This window comes from Lactuca virosa, chromosome 5 (genome assembly GCF_052849685.1).
Source record: "Lactuca virosa cultivar CGN04683 chromosome 5, Lactuca_virosa_CGN04683_v6, whole genome shotgun sequence".
Taxonomy (NCBI): Eukaryota; Viridiplantae; Streptophyta; class Magnoliopsida; order Asterales; family Asteraceae; genus Lactuca; species Lactuca virosa.
Genome location: NC_136430.1, coordinates 262303590 through 262319785, shown reverse-complemented (window position 1 = coordinate 262319785; position 16196 = coordinate 262303590). Strand labels below are relative to the sequence as shown.

General features: G+C 44.2%; 1 long non-coding RNA gene and 1 pseudogene across 1 annotated transcript; both read right to left on the bottom strand.

The window, feature by feature from the left end:
- Nucleotides 1-6180: 6180 nt before the first annotated feature.
- Nucleotides 6181-7793, bottom strand: LOC145114668 (uncharacterized). The gene is made up of 4 exons (XR_013711137.1): nt 7666-7793; nt 7540-7589; nt 7157-7232; nt 6181-6249 (listed from the first exon to the last, which is right to left on the bottom strand). It is a non-coding gene; the product is annotated as an uncharacterized LOC145114668 (long non-coding RNA).
- A 1678-nt stretch (nt 7794-9471) lies between these two features.
- LOC145115139 (putative late blight resistance protein homolog R1A-3) lies at nt 9472-12701 on the bottom strand (annotated as a pseudogene).
- Between the last annotated feature and the right edge of the window lie 3495 nt (nt 12702-16196).

The window sequence follows — 16196 nt, the reverse complement described above, 5'->3', positions numbered from 1 at the left end:
CTCGGCGAGTTGGTCCTTCAACTCGCCGAGTCCAAGGCCAAAAATGCAAAATACTTAAATAAAATACATACCAGGAACCAGGTGCTACAAATCTCCCCCACTTATTTTAGACTTTGTCCTCGAAGTCTGCTGCTCGATCCTGGAATAGCTCTGGGTAATGCTCCATCATCTCATCTACCGGCTCCCAAGTCCATTCCGAGCCCTTCCGGTGCTGCCATTGCACCTTCACGAGCTCCACCCTCTTGTTTCTCAGATCCTTCGACTTCCAGTCGAGGATTGCTACAGGTCGCTCAATGTAATTCAGGTTGTCATCAACCTGAATGTCCTCTAAGGGTACTACTGCTGAGTCGTCCACCAGGCACTTCCGCAGCTGAGAGACGTGGAAAGTGCTGTGGATCTGGCTGAGTTCGGCTGGCAGATCCAACCTATAAGCCACCTTGCCCACCCGGGCTATAACCCTGAAGGGTCCAATATACCTGGGACTCAACTTGCACCGCTTCCTGAATCGGATGACGCCCTTCCATGGCGACACCTTCAGGAGAACCATATCCCCGACCTGAAACTTCAGGTCCGATCGGCGCTTGTCGGCATAACTTTTCTGCCGACTCTGAGCGGTCTGAAGCCTGCTCCGAACTTGCTGAATCCTCTCTGTCGTCTTGAGCACCACTTCGGTGCTCCCCATGACCCTCTGGCCAACCTCACCCCAACATATCGGGGTTCTGCACTTCCTCCCGTATAACATCTCGAAGGGAGAACGGTCAATACTCGCATGATAGCTATTATTATACGAGAACTCCGCCAATGGAAGGTAGGTATCCCAGCTACCTCCGAAGTCTAAAACACATGCCCGCAACATATCCTCTAATGTCTGGATGGTCTGCTCGCTCTGACCATCCGTCTGCGGGTGAAAGGCGGTGCTAAAATGCAGACGAGTACCCAGCTCGTCATGAAACTTCTTCCAAAACCTGGAAGTGAACCGCACATCCCTGTCTGAAATCACCGATACTGGCACCCCATGCAGCGTCACTACCTCCCTGATATAGATATCGGCCAACCTTTCGGCCGAAATACTTTCCTGAATCGGGATAAAATGGGCGCTCTTGGTCAATCGATCGACGATGACCCAAATCGAATCCACTCCCCGCGCGGTCCTGGGAAGCTTTGTGATAAAGTCCATCGTAATGTCTTCCCATTTCCACAGCGGGATATCCAACGGCTGTAACTTGTTGTGTGGCCTCTGGTGCTCGGCCTTGACCTTCCTGCAGGTCAAGCACCGCTCCACATACCATGCTACGTCCCGCTTCATGCAGGGCCACCAATAATCAGGACGAAGATCTCTATACATCTTCGTCGCTCCGAGATGGATAGAAAATCTGGATTTGTGTGCCTCCTCCATCAGGATCTGGCCCACGCCTCCATGATAAGGGACCCACACCCTATGATGAAGAGTCAATAACCCTCGGCTATCATAGTCGAAGGAGGAAATCTGCCCCACAATCCGCTCGCTCTTCCGATGTTCCTCCTTCATGGCCTCCTGTTGGGCCTCCCGAATCCGCTCCAACAGCGGAGTCACCACTGTCATCCTCAGACAGATATCCCTGATCGGCGCTGCCTTGCGGCTAAGCGCGTCGGCCACCACATTGGCCTTTCCCGGGTGGTAGAGGATCTCATAGTCATAATCCTTTACCACATCAAGCCACCGACGCTGCCTCATATTCAGATTTGGCTGGTCCATGAGATACCTCAGGCTCTTGTGGTCCGTGTAAATCGTACAACGAACCCCATAGAGGTAATGACGCCAAATCTTGAGGGCGAACACAACAGCCCCCAACTCCAAATCATGCGTCGGGTAGTTCGCCTCGTGAGGCTTTAGCTGCCTCGAAGCGTAAGCAATAACATGCCCTCTCTGCATCAATACTGCGCCCAAACCCGAGATGGACGCATCACAGTACACGACGAAATCCTCCATGCCCTCTGGCAGGGCTAAGATTGGTGCCTCGCACAATCTCTGTCTCAGTGGCTCGAATGCGACCTGCTGCTCAGGCCCCCAGCGAAAGACCACGGCTTTCCTTGTCAGCCTGGTCAGGGGCACGACTATCTTGGAGAAGTCCTGAATGAATCTCTGATAGTAGCCTGCCAATCCCAGAAAGCTCCGAATCTCAGATGGAGACCTCGGAACTTCCCACCTCATCACGGCCTCAACCTTGGCCGGGTCCACCGATATCCCGTTCTAGTTGACAAGGTGCCCGAGAAACTGCACCTCGCGCAACCAGAACTCACACTTGGAGAACTTAGCATACAAGCTCTCCCTTCTCAAAGTCCCCAGAACCTCTCGCAGATGCTCCTCATGCTGCTCTCGCCTCTTGGAGTAAACCAAGATATCATCAATAAACACTATCACAGACCGGTCTAACATCGGTCTACACACGCGATTCATGAGGTCCATGAACGCGGCAGGAGCATTGGTGAGCCCGAAAAGCATCACCACACTCATAGTGGCCATAGCGCGTCCGGAACGCAGTCTTCTGTACAATCTCATCTCTGACCCTCATCTGATGATACCCTGATCGCAAATCAATCTTGGAGAACCAAGATGCTCCCTGTAGCTGGTCAAAGAGGTCATAAATCCTCGGGAGTGGGTAACGGTTCTTCACCGTTACCTTATTCAGCTCCCTATAATCTATACACATCCGATGCGACTCGTCCTTCTTCTTCACAAACAGAATCGGGGCTCCCCAGGGTGAACTGCTCGGTCTAAAGAAACCCTTGTCTAACAGCTCCTGCAGCTGTGTAGACAACTCCTGCATCTCAGGAGGAGCCAACCGATACGGCGCCTTGGCTATCGGAGCCGCACCAGGGACTAGTTCAATCCTGAACTCTACCTGCCTCTCCGGAGGTATCCCAGGCAACTCCTCGGGGAATACGTCCGCAAACTCTCGTACCACGGGCACATCGCTCACCGTTGCCTTACCCACCTCCCGGGTATCCATCACAAAGGCAACAAATCCTGCGCAACCCTGCTGAAGGTAACGCCTAGCTCTCGCTGCTGAACATAAAGCTGGTCCTTGCTGTGGCCTCTCGCCCTGAATCACCAGCTCTCCGCCACTTGGGGTCCTGATCCGCACCAACTGATGCGCACAGTCAATCACTGCCCTATTGGGGCTTAGCCAATCCATACCGATAATAACCTTGTTCCCCCGCAAAGGTATGGGAACCAGATCTACCAGATAACGCTCCTCAAACAGTCGCAGGACGCAATCTCGGTAGACCTCTGATGCTCGCACTGACCGGTCGTCCGCAATCTCGACCTCTAGAGGGCAATCCAACGTGCCCGACGGCTCAGGAAACTTCTTGCTAAGCGCAAGAGAGACAAATGATCGTGTGGCACCCGAATCAAACAACACCTAAACTGGGATACCGTTCACATGGAACGATCCTAAGCAAGGCACATAATATATCAAAATCACAGCGACATAACGTAACAGCATAAAAAAAATAAGAAATCATACCCGTCACCACATCGGGTGCAGCGCGTGCCTCCTCGGCTGTCAGCTGAAATGCTCGGCTCCGAACCACTGGAGCCTCCAACTTGGCCTTCCGGCCATCCACAACCCGTGCTGTCGCTGGAGTCGGCACCGCAGCTGCTGTCAATCTAGGGCAATTGGCCTTTTTATGGCCCTTCTGATTGCAATGAAAGCAAATCAGGTCTGATGTCTGAATCGTAGGAGCAGGGGCAGTACAATCTCTGCCAAAATGCCCAACCTTGCCACACTTATAGCAACCTGAACCCGACCCAGTGCGACAAGCTCCCTCGTGTGACCGACCACATTTCCCACAGCGGTCCCGCCCTGACTGGCCTTTCGGCCTACCATCGGATCCCTTCGGCTTCTTCCCCGAAGCCCCCGTCGTCAGCCCCTCCGCTGCCTTCCTCTTCCGAATGTGCTCCAGATCAATCTCCCTCTCCCTAGCCCTGGAAATCATGGAATCCAGGGTAGGGCAAGCTGAGAAACTAACATGCTCCCAAATGTCAGCTCGTAGCATGTCATGGTAGCGGGTCCTCCTCATGACCTCATCTCCCGCATACTGGGGCACCAATAACACCCTCTCCCGGAACTTGGCGGTGATCTCCGCCACTGTCTCAGTCGTCTGCCTCATATCCAAGAACTCCCTAGCCACCTGCTGAAGCTCCACCGCAGGTGCGAACTCAGCCCTGAACCGGGTCACAAAATCCGGCCATGTCATAGCCTCAACAGCCGAGGCTCCCAGAGAGTCACAAACCGACTCCCACCAATCTATGGCCCTGTCTCTCAAGCATCCTGCTGCATACCTCACCTTCGACCCCTCGGGGCAGAAGCTAGTCAACTGTGCAGACTCAATGTCTGCAATCCATCATCTGGTAGCAATGGGGTCCTTCGCCCCATGGAAATCCGGCGCACCGCTCCCTCGGAAGTCCTTGAAGGACAGAGTGTGCGTACCCACCTGGCTAGACGCCATATCACTCCTGAATGCTCGGAGGCGATCCTCCATCAGCTCAACAATCCCTTCCTTGATCGACCCGAAAATGATAGGGGTCGACTCAAGAATGCCTCTCGTGATCTTAGACGCGGTGAACTCGCGCAGCCCGTCATCAACCTGCTCGGATCCTGCACCCGAGCCTGATCCTGATCCTGATCCGGAACCTCCTGCTCCATGTCGCGTGGTCACCATGCTGAAAATACACACATAAATGTCAGGATCACATATACTTTTCGGAGGTCTCGCACACTTTCCAAGTTTCCACGTTCCATCTAGGCCCTCCTTGATTCGAGTATGGGTCCTCTGCTTTCAGTAGTACGGGCCCATACTACCTTCCACATCTACCCGTACTTTCCTCAAGGATTGCTTCGACTTCACCAAGTCCCTTTTACCGATACCCTTTCCACTGACCTCATCCTAGGCTCCCCTAGGGCACTCTCCGACCTACCCTCCGCCATCAACTTCATTAGGAGTCCCCACCACTTCCCCCTAACTAACTTGCAGATACTGTTACATATCCGTTCCTTAGCTAGTTGAAGGTGGCCAGAACCCCCATAGCACAAAGCAAGCAGCATTCGTGCATTGGGTAACCAAATCAGGGATAACCTACACAGGCCATCCTACTGCTGACTAAACAGTCCTAGCATACAGCTCATACAACAGGCATATAAGGCATCCTCTCAAGACCCTTAACCCTAACTAGCATGCAATTCTCAGAATCATATATCAGGCACACAAGGCATCCTCCTAGATCCTTAGTCGTATTCTAGCATGCAGTTTTCTGAATCAGAACCATATAGCATAACATAGCAAGTATGGGTATCTTGGGGAAAACTTACTTGAGCCCGGCCGGTCGCATGCATCACACACTTCGTATTTCTTAAAATCCTTCCATTTAGATTTTAGAAAACCATTTGTAAAAATCTTTTAGTCCCTCAGTTTGAGTCCAGACACCCCCGAGGGTGTGTCCGAATCCCTCAAACCAGGGCTCTGATACCAACTTGTAACATCCCAATTTTCAAGTCCAAAAATTTCTTTTTAATTAACTGACTCATAAAAACATTCATAAGAAAATACTGTGAAAACACATCATCTCATAAACAATGCATCATGTCTGAAAACCCAAGTCATAAAATAATAACATATCAAAGTACAATCCCAGAAAGCTCCATGCGGAAATCATGTGTGTGTGTGATGCGATGCTACGCCGCCGGCTCCTTCCCCTTTGACGAAGAGGTACCTGAAACCAAAACCGAAACCGTAAGCACAAAGCTTAGTGAGTTCCCCCATCATACCACATACCATACAATATCATCGGTATCTTTCAACCGGTAATCATCGTCGGTATCTTTCAACCGGTAATCATCGTCGGTATCTTTCAACCGGTAACTGGGGACTATTCCACCCCTACCACTTGCATACAACAGCAAGGTATAAACATACAGTCAGGCATATCCGGGTACTGACCTACCCTTCGGTCCTAAGGACCGCTGTCAGGGAAACTAATCCCTATTATACACGTAACATATCATACAGATAAAACTCATGACCAAAGCACGTAACCAGACCAAGATAATTATCACAAAGACAATCATCTTCTAAAAACCCCTGTTTGGTGGGCCGACATTGTGGCCTTAGACCCACCCCTACTGGAAGGTAACTCACCTCATACGAGTAGCTGCTGATAATCTGTGCGGGAAACCTCTGTCCGCTGCTGCTCCGGAAATCCTCCGACTACAATCCCCACAAAACACTCAGTCAGAATCTGATATCTATTCTTAGGGTAAAATGACTATTTTACCCCCAACCAAGTCCAAGTCAAAGTCAACTTCCACTTGACCCGACTCGCCGAGTTGGGGCGTCAACTCGTCGAGTCCCTTCCCTTTACTCGTCCTTATCCATGACTCGACTCGTCGAGTTTGGCAACGACTCGACGAGTTCCCCCTTCTTTACGAACATCAATGAACCTTCATCCGACTCGCCGAGTCGTATGAACAACTCGTCGAGTTCACCTTCAACTGATGAACAAGTCCTGACCTTGACTCTCCGAGTTGTATGAACAACTCGTCGAGTTCATCTTCAAACATAAGAAGATTGCCTTGGACTCGCCGAGTCTGTAATAGCACTCGTCGAGTCCCATGAACTCCAGGTCTAAAACTAAGTCCAATGTGTTGGGTCACTCTCTCTGTCCTGCTACAACCCTTCTAACACCCAACTGAGTTCTTTGACCCTCAACAGATATGGGACTCAAAGCCTTGGATTCGTCGAGTCCCAAGAACGGACTCGCCGAGTCGATAACGTCCACACCCTAAATCCTCGATTTCTGATGTACAACACTTGACCAAATGATAGATCCAAGCCCTTAAGCTCGATCTAGCACGTAAAGTTACGAACTTTACGTGCATGCATTGGACTTTTGAGCTTAAAAGGCTCTAAAATAACTCTTATGTTGCATGGGGCCTTCCTTGAGTGCAAAAGCCACCCAAATCTGCCTTGTGACCCCTCCCAAGACTTAGATCCGAAGTCTTGACCCCCAACCATGTTTGCAATCATGGTTGGCTACCTCATATGGCTTAAAAAGCCCTAAATCTTCCCCAAAAAGGGATCTCACAAACAAGCAAGCAAGGTACAGACTTTATACCTTCCAAAGACTGCAAATGATGAACCAACTCAAATCCTTCAGTCTCCTCTTGATCCTTCTATGCTCTTCCTTCTTCCTTGTGGTCAAAACCCACAAAAATCATTCAAAAGCCTTAGATCTTGCACCAAAACACTTAGGGTTTGCTATGGAGGGATTCTGGGAGCATAAAGGGGTGATGGAGGCTGTATAAGGTTGTTTAAATAGGGTGCAAACCCTCAGATTAGGGTTTTGTCCAGTCAGAGCCTACTCGTCGAGTCCGGGACCCGACTCGACGAGTCCATCATTTAAATCCCGCGTCTCATCCCGCTTCTACTCGGCGAATTGGTCCTTCAACTCGCCGAGTCCAAGGCCAAAAATGCAAAATACTTAAATAAAAAACATACCAGAAACCAGGTGCTACAGAAAGCCTGTTTTCGAATGAGTTTCCATGCATCTGTAGCGAATATTAGAAAAAACACGTTACAAACTTCAAATTTTTATAATTTGAAGAAGATACAAACGATACTTACTCGAGTTTTCTTTGAATCCTATGTGAAGTAGCGTGTGAATAATGGTGGTTCTCTTCCTTCCGTTATGATAAATATTGGAGTTTGAAGAGATAATTTCTCAAAATGAATGTCGCGTTCTGTAAATTCCATTTCCGTCATCTCATCTTGATTATTTTAACATACCATAGAAATCAATTGAAGAATCTAAATATTTTCTTAACAGACTCTTCTCATAATATTCAATTTTAGCTAAACAAAATTATTATGTAATAGCTCAAAAATCATTAATTTAACGTTACTTCAATAGAATTTTTTGGTAATTAAAAGAACTATATAACTAATATTCTAATTGTCAAAATTATCAAATATATTAGCTCTTTAAATCTTACAACAGAAAATTAATAGAAATTAACATATATATCATTAGCAATTTGTACCGATCGAACTTGTTAGTAGCTAAATGTGTTTGTACCAATTATACTTTGTAGTATCCATAGCAAAAATTTTATATCAATTATAATTGATACGGTAGACATAGACAGTTTACCATGTTAACCCATAAATATACATACACTAGCAAATAGTGCCACATGGTTTATGCAATTATCTTTTTTTTTTTTTGAGAAAATGACTCTGGAGGGTAACTAACTATTGAGTTTGTTCTTATTTGGTCACTTTCCTTTTTTTTGTACCCAATATACCATCAAACTTTTTGTTTGTGTTTACCATAACCTTTTTGACCGGCTATCACAGAAAAAAGGGTTATGGTGAACACAAACAACAAGTTCAATGGTATATTGGATACAAAAAAAAAAGGAAAGGGACCAAATGAGAACAAACTCAACAGTTGGTTACCCTCCTGATTCATTTTCACTTTACTCATTTACAGAAAATCTCACGTCATCTCATGCAACCTTCTTAGGCCAGAACGTACATGAAGAGCGTTTCGGAGGGGTAGCTTCGTTAAAACATGATCTATGCTATGCTTACTGTGATTAGCTGTCAACAACTCTCTGCAAAATGATATGACTATGTATGAGAGGTATCTTTATCAATATAAACGTTTACCTCAAGGTATATTATGGTGATGTGTCTGCAAAAGCTGCATGATCTTGTACATTTTGATGTTGCATCTTATCCCATGAATTCGATCTTAAAGCCAAGTAAACTAAAAAATCACATCACTTGTGATTCCACTCATTTGTAGACTTGTCCAAAATCCATGATACGATAAATCATTTGATTAGAAATGTAAATGTAGTCATGAAATGTACCCGATCAATCAAGATTCGCTAATAAATATTCAAATGCATTACAAAATTATACATGGATGAATAATGCTCTTTCGTAGGTTATGTTTTGAAGAGAAGCAAGAATGAATCTCATAAATTCATTAATATAAGCAGGAGATGACATGAGATTTTCTGTAAATGAATAAATGGAAAATGACCCGTGAGTGTAACCAACTGTTGAGTTTGTTCTCATTTGGTCCCTTTCCTTTTTTTGTATCCAATATACCATTAAACTTGTTGTTTGTGTTCACCATAACCCTTTGACCGGCTATCAAATGTGATAGCCGGTCAAAAGGGTTATGGTGAACACAAACAACAAGTTCCATAGTATATTGGGTACAAAAAAAAATGGATCAAATGAGAACAAACGTTACCCTCAACTAGGGTTGTCAAATCAGGCAGTCGTGTCTTGTTTTTGTCTGACACGCCACGACATGACAATGTTTTGTGTAACACGAACACGACACGACACGATGTCGTGTTTTTTTTCATTAACACGAAAACGAATCAATTATAACACGACAACACAACACGACACGACAAATATAATATTACATAACTATTAATGTATTTCGTTCATACTTAAAGATATATAACACGACAAACACATGCTTAATCGTGTCAATTTCGTGTCGATTTATGAACACGAACACGACATCGTGTTTTTTAATCTTGACACGAAAACGACACAAACACGAATTCGAATTTTGATTTCGTCCCGATTTCATTTCATTTCGTGTATTTTTGTCGTGTCGTGTCATAAATTGACACCCCTACCCTCCACACTCATTTTCCCTTTTTTTTTCACGCTAAAACAACCGTGAATGTATGATGATATGGGAAGTTATTCATAAAAGGGGTCTCCTTGAAAGAAAGCTTCAAGTGGAGCAACGTCAACCAACGTGACATGGAGGTCATAGTTTCCCATTTCACGCTGCTCTTCTTGAATTTTATCGACAGACTTGAGTACAGAAGAATTCGATTCGTCAATGTCAATATGCTCGAGTGTGGAGATAAACCCTATGTCGAATGGAATTTCCTTCAGTTTTTTGCAACTTCTCACCTCTAGTTTCCTGAGGCAGGGGAAACTGATCCTAGAGGTTTCCCAAAATTTGATGTCCAGGTGCTCTAATTTAAGGAATTTCAGTTGGCAAAACTGTCCATCACCAGCATCCCACAGGCTTCCCTTGAAGGAAGAGTCTAGTAATTTTAGAACCTCGAGATTGGGTAACTGTTGAATTGTTGACATGTAACTCCAAGGAAGACGTAACCCTTTTAAGGTCAGTTTTTTCAAGGTTTTCGGAAACCTAATTGGATTCACTATAGTTAATGGTTCATCCATGTCGTTCTCCACGTTTAAAGCTTCAAGACGAGTTAATGACGAAAAGTCAAAGAACTCAGAAACAGAACACGCAAGTTTCTTGAGGTTTGGAAAAGATTGCAGTACAAGCAAGTCATCTACTCTTAGCTTGGAAATGGTTTGCAGGTTTAATAATACAGGAAACGTGTGAATTAAAATAATCCTATCACTCAGTAAGTGCCTTAGATTCGCCATATTTTGCAAATTCGGTGAATACATGACATTTCCATACTTGCCTTTGAGAATGAGAGTTTGAAGCCTCGAGAGACCAGCCTCTGAGAATTTAAAGTCACGGTAGCCTGACCAAACAGCTAGGTACCTTAAATGAATTAGTATTTTTATGTCTTTGAAATCAAGGATGCGAATGTTTAGTAGATCCAAAACCCTAAGAAGCAAAAAGGAAGGAACCCATCTTCTACGTATGTTCTTTAACTCTTCACGGTTAGAAAAGCACAAAACTGACCTCATGTATGTGGTAGAATCAGAATCATAGATGTCACATAGAACTTTATAATCTGTGACTAAACGGTGTTGATTCTTTATGGTGGAAGTTGGATCAGAGTCTGACATACCTATTTTTTTGAATAGTTTCTTTTCAGCAGCTTTAATCAAGCACAATCCCTTAAAAGATCATGCAAACGACATGATTTGATTCCACCATCAGATCGTCTATTGACAATAATCAGTAAATTTCTGTCGACAAGATCCATCAGGTAATCTTCAGCTTGTTCCTCTAAAGCCTCTTTGAGCAGTTTCTTTTTCTTCTTTAACAAACCCTTCAGCCATCCACAGGCGGATCAACCTCCGTGCTTGGATTTCATAGTCCTCTGGAAACCCAGCTACATAGAGGAAGCAGTTTTTCAAATGATGAGGTAGATGCTCATAACTCAGAGCTAAAGTATCTAAGCATCCTTTAGGGTCATCGGCAATGTATGAACTCACACTTTCAGCAACTTTCTCCCAAAGATCTTTGCTCTTTTCTCCTTTCTCAAGAATCCCTGCAATCACAACTAATGCAAGTGGCAGACCTTGACATTTTTGAGCTATATGCTTCCCTGTTTCAATCAAAGTTTGAGGGCTTTCGTATCCCCTAAAACTCTTCCTACACAACAGCTCCCAACTTTTTTCTTCAGTTAAACATTGTAGATTGTGAGTGAAACCACCCGGTTTTGCATGCAAAGCAACTTCTGTAAGGCGAGTGGTTAGAATAATTCTACTCCCTTTGTTATCATCAGGGAAACATTGTCTCAGATTGTCCCATGCCTTGGTACTCCAGATATCATCAATCACCATCAAATATTTCCTACCCTTTAAGCTTTTATACACCATTTCACAGAGTTTTTGTTCAGTAATTGCTTCATGAACTGATATCCCCATTGATGCCAATATTCCTATTAACAGATCTCGTGTTGTGTATGCTTCAGAAACAGTAATCCACCCACGTATGTCAAAATAATATGCGACATACTGATCATTGAATATTTTGGAAGCCAAAGTAGTCTTACCTACTCCGCCCATACCCACGATCGAGATGATGTCTAGCTGCTTCCGGTATTCTCCAGTAAGTCTATCCATTATCGACAGTGATACCTCATCGAACCCCACAATGATTTGTTCGTGTTCTGCTCCGCTAGGGTTCACTCTTGCTGCAGCAACTTGTGGGTTTGCAATCTGAGGCTCCACGAGGTGCCGGATATTGTTATTGTTGACCGATTGCCGAATCTTATGTTGCATCTCTTTTCTGATAGATCTTAGGTCTTCGATGATAGCATTAAGGTTAAGTTGGAAATCGAGGATATGAGAATAATGACCCTCGCCGGTGAAGATTTCATCGTCACTGACCTTGAGAAAGGGGAAGGTAATAAGTCTTCTTTTCCAGTTTTCCACATCTTCGAATTCATTGATGTTAAAATCAGATCCAACCATGTTGCCAAAAAAGCTAGGAGGCGAATCAAGGTAATAAGAAGAATGACCCTCACCGGTGAAGATTTCACTGTCCCTAACCTTGAGAATGGCAGAGGATATGAACATATCAACGGCGTTTTCTGCCTCGTGCGCTCCATTCGTAAGTCTTCTTTTCCAGTTTTCCACATCTTCGAATTCATACAGTTCTTCTTCATCCGTGTTTTTGTTGTAGCAGACGGATTCGATCAGGTAGCGGAGCTCCTCATAAAGCAATTTGATCTCGGGCATTTTAGCTTCGATTAATCGGTTGCTTGTAATCAGTCGATTACCTTTATCGTTAATTAACCGTTCCAAGTTCCCCATGAAAACATCCAGATTTGTGATTGTCATCTCTCCGGTCAACGGTTGTGAAGAAGACATGTTAGAGCCGAGTGGACACTGGTTGATTTCAATCAAGCCGTGGAGACTGGTAGCGAACTAGAGAATGCAGCTTTTGACTATCTAGTCTAGTCTAATATACAAGTTTAAACAAAGATATAATCATTATATTATTAACAATAATTTACAAATCTAGCCGTTTTGTCTAATAACTTTGCTAAACATAGTCAAAGTTTTAGATATTTTTAAAAATAGCCACCTGAACCACATATGATGTTAGGTCTAATGTGGTTTCGCCTTCTTATATATGGTTTCGTTAAATTCGATAAAATGGTACGAGTTTTCGAATAATGGTTTGTGATTTCATGGTCCGAATGCAGAATCAAAGTCCATCAACCCAGTATGTTTAAAGTTGAAAAAAAAAAATTATAGGTCATTTTTTCATTCACTCCACCATATGTACATTAAATAGTTGTACAACTTTGTGACATCTAAAGTTTCGTTCTTCATTTTTCGGGTTTTGTTCTTCATTTTTCCGATTTTGTTGTGGTATTCCCTAAGTGTCTAGGTTAGTAGTACGTTGTATGAATTTTGGGTTTAAACCAAAAAAAATTAACGCTTTTGAAGAAAAAAACCGAAGATGAGACAAAGAACAAAACGCAGATGGGTTTGTAAAACTAAAGATGAACCCCATATGTGGTTTCATGTTTCAAATCTAGAAAAAGATATGTGGTTAATTTGTTTTAAATTTCCACAAAATCTATCGATTTCTCCCTCTGTCGCCTTTCAATCCTCCCGCCACAGCCTTGCTCGATTTCTCCCTTCAACGAACGGTTTTTTTTATTTCCTTCCTATTGAACGTTGATGTAGCAGCAGCCCAAAGGTAATGGAAGAAGGCTCATGAAGCACACATATAGGACGCATGGACAAAAAACACACATATCCCCTTCAATATGTCAATTGCATTCATGGAGGTGTTTTAATGTGATTTTTGTGTTGAGGTATGAAGACTTGTCCAACATGGAGCATTTGGATCATGTTCATGGAGCATTTGGAGCACTTGGAACTCAATGGAGCACTTTGGGTTCATGGAGCATGTGACAAAGGAATAGATCATCTAAGAAGGAAATGGATCGTCTGACAAAGGTACGGATCTAGTGCCAAGGGAACGGATCATATAGAAGGGGGTTTGGAACACTTGGGAGTGATATGGAGCAACAAGGGATCCTTGCTGCGCTATCTGTTGAAGGGTTGGACCAAGAAGGATGTTGTTGCGCTAAGGGCACTCCTTCTTGCGCCAAACTACTCCCTCTTGCGCCATGGGGTACCTCTCTTGCGCCATGAGGTACTCCTGTTGCGCCATGGAGTATGTCGTTGCACCAAGCGTGGCCTTGTTGCGCCATGTATGTTGTTGTTGTGCCAAGATGGTGATGTTGCTCCAACCTAGAAGTTCTTGTGCCATACTTGATGCCTGTTGTGCCATCCTTGCACATGTTGCGCCATCATGGTGCAAGATGTGCCTATTTAGTTACTTGATGAGCCATGGTATCCCTGATGAGCCAAGTATGCTATGAAGTCCTCTATGATGCTCAAGATCGTTCAAGGATACTCAGTTGTTGGTATTGCTCAAGTATTACACAATGTTGTGCCACCATGATGGATGTTGGACCATTAGTGATCATGATGCTCCACCTGTGCATCATGTTGCTCTACTACGGTCAAGGTGGTCCATCATGTGTGTTCTTGATGCTCATAGGATGTATGACATGGAAGAATGTTCTAGAAGTTGTTGCATAGTGGGATATGATTGATTGTCACCATTCATGGGCTTATGGGCCAATGGGCTTGGCCCATTAGGGTTTTAGGTCTGATCCCTCAAGTATAAATAGACTCATATCTCCATCATTATATGCTTGCAGAAAGTTAAGATTTTCAGAAGTTTTATTTCCACAAGTTCATCAAAGCTTCTTTTTATATTTGTCTGGAGTGCTTAACTTGTTTTGTTGTCACCCAACAAACTGGTATCAGAGATATGGCTGAAGATGGGAAAGTTAAGATTGACAAATTCAATGGGCACGATTTCGGTTTCTGGAAAATGCAAATCAAAGACTACCTCTACCAGAAAAACTTACATGAACCGTTGTCCCAAAGTAAACCTAAAGAAATGAAGCACGGGGATTTGGAATTGTTAGATCGGAAAGTACTTGGTGTGGTGAGATTATCCTTGGCAAATAATGTAGCATTCGACATTGTCAATGTGAAGACTACTCATGAGTTGATGAAGCCACTATCTAAAGATGAAGTAGGGAGGCTTAGTGATTGATCATGTTAATGAATTTAATTCAATCCTATCAAGGTTGATTTCGGTTGATATTAAATTTGAAGATGAACTCATGGCATTGCTACTATTATCATCTTTGCCTGATAGTTGGTCTGGTACAGTGACAACAGTTAGCAGCTCAGCTAGGGGCACTAAGCTGACATTCGAAGGCATTCGCGATTTAATCCTTGGTGAGGATGTACGCAGACGGAGTGCTGGAGAAGCTTCCAATAGTCTTCTGAGTACTGAAGATAAAGGAAGGGGTCCAACAGAGGATGTGGGGGTAGTGGAAGATCAAAATCGAGAAGGAGAGGTGGACAGAATAATAGGAGGGACGTGACCTGTTGGACATGCAAAGAGAGTGGTCATGTCAAAAGTCATTGTCCAATGCTCGTGGCAGATAAAGGCCACAAGGAGATGAAAATGACAGAAGATTTTGAAGGTGACGCGTTCATTTGTTCAGTTGAAAATTCAATAGAATCATGGGTCTTGTATTCTGGTGCGTCATTTCACACTATTCATTCCAAAGATGTGATGCAGAACTTCAGGCATTACTAAGGAAACGTTAGGCTGGCAGATAACAAGTGTCTATATATCATGGGTGTCGGAGATGTGGTTCTCAAGTCGACTCTGGGTACGGATTGGACTTTGAAAAATGTCAAGTTCATTCCAGATCTAAATAGTATGTTGTTGCGCCAAGTGTGGTCTTTTTCCGCCATGTATGTTGTTGTTGTGCCAAGATGGTGATGTTGCTCTAACCTAGAAGTTCTTACGCCATACTTGATGCCTGTTGCGCTATCCTTGCACATGATGCGCCATCATGGTGCAAGATGGGCCATTTTTGTTCCTTGATGAGCCATGGTATCCCTGATGAGCCAAGTATGTTATAAAGTCCTCTATGATGCTCAAGATCGTTCAAGGATGCTCAGTTGTTGGTATTGCTCAAGGATTACACCATGTTGTGCCATCATGATGGATGTTGGACCATTAGTGATCATGGTGCTCCACCTGTGCATCATGTTGCTCCACTATGGTCAAGGTGGTCCATCATGTGTGTTGTTGATGCTCATGGGATGTATGACATGGAAGAATGTTCCAAAAGATGTTGCATGGCGAGATATGATTGGTTGTCACCATTCATGGGCCTATGGGCCAATGGGCTTAGCCCATTAGGGTTTTAGGTCGGATCCCTCAAGTATAAATAAAATCATATCTCCATCATTATATGCGTGCAAAAATTTCAAGAGAGTAATCATTGTAAGGTTGAGAGCACTCCTTTGGAGCAGCTAGTAAGCAA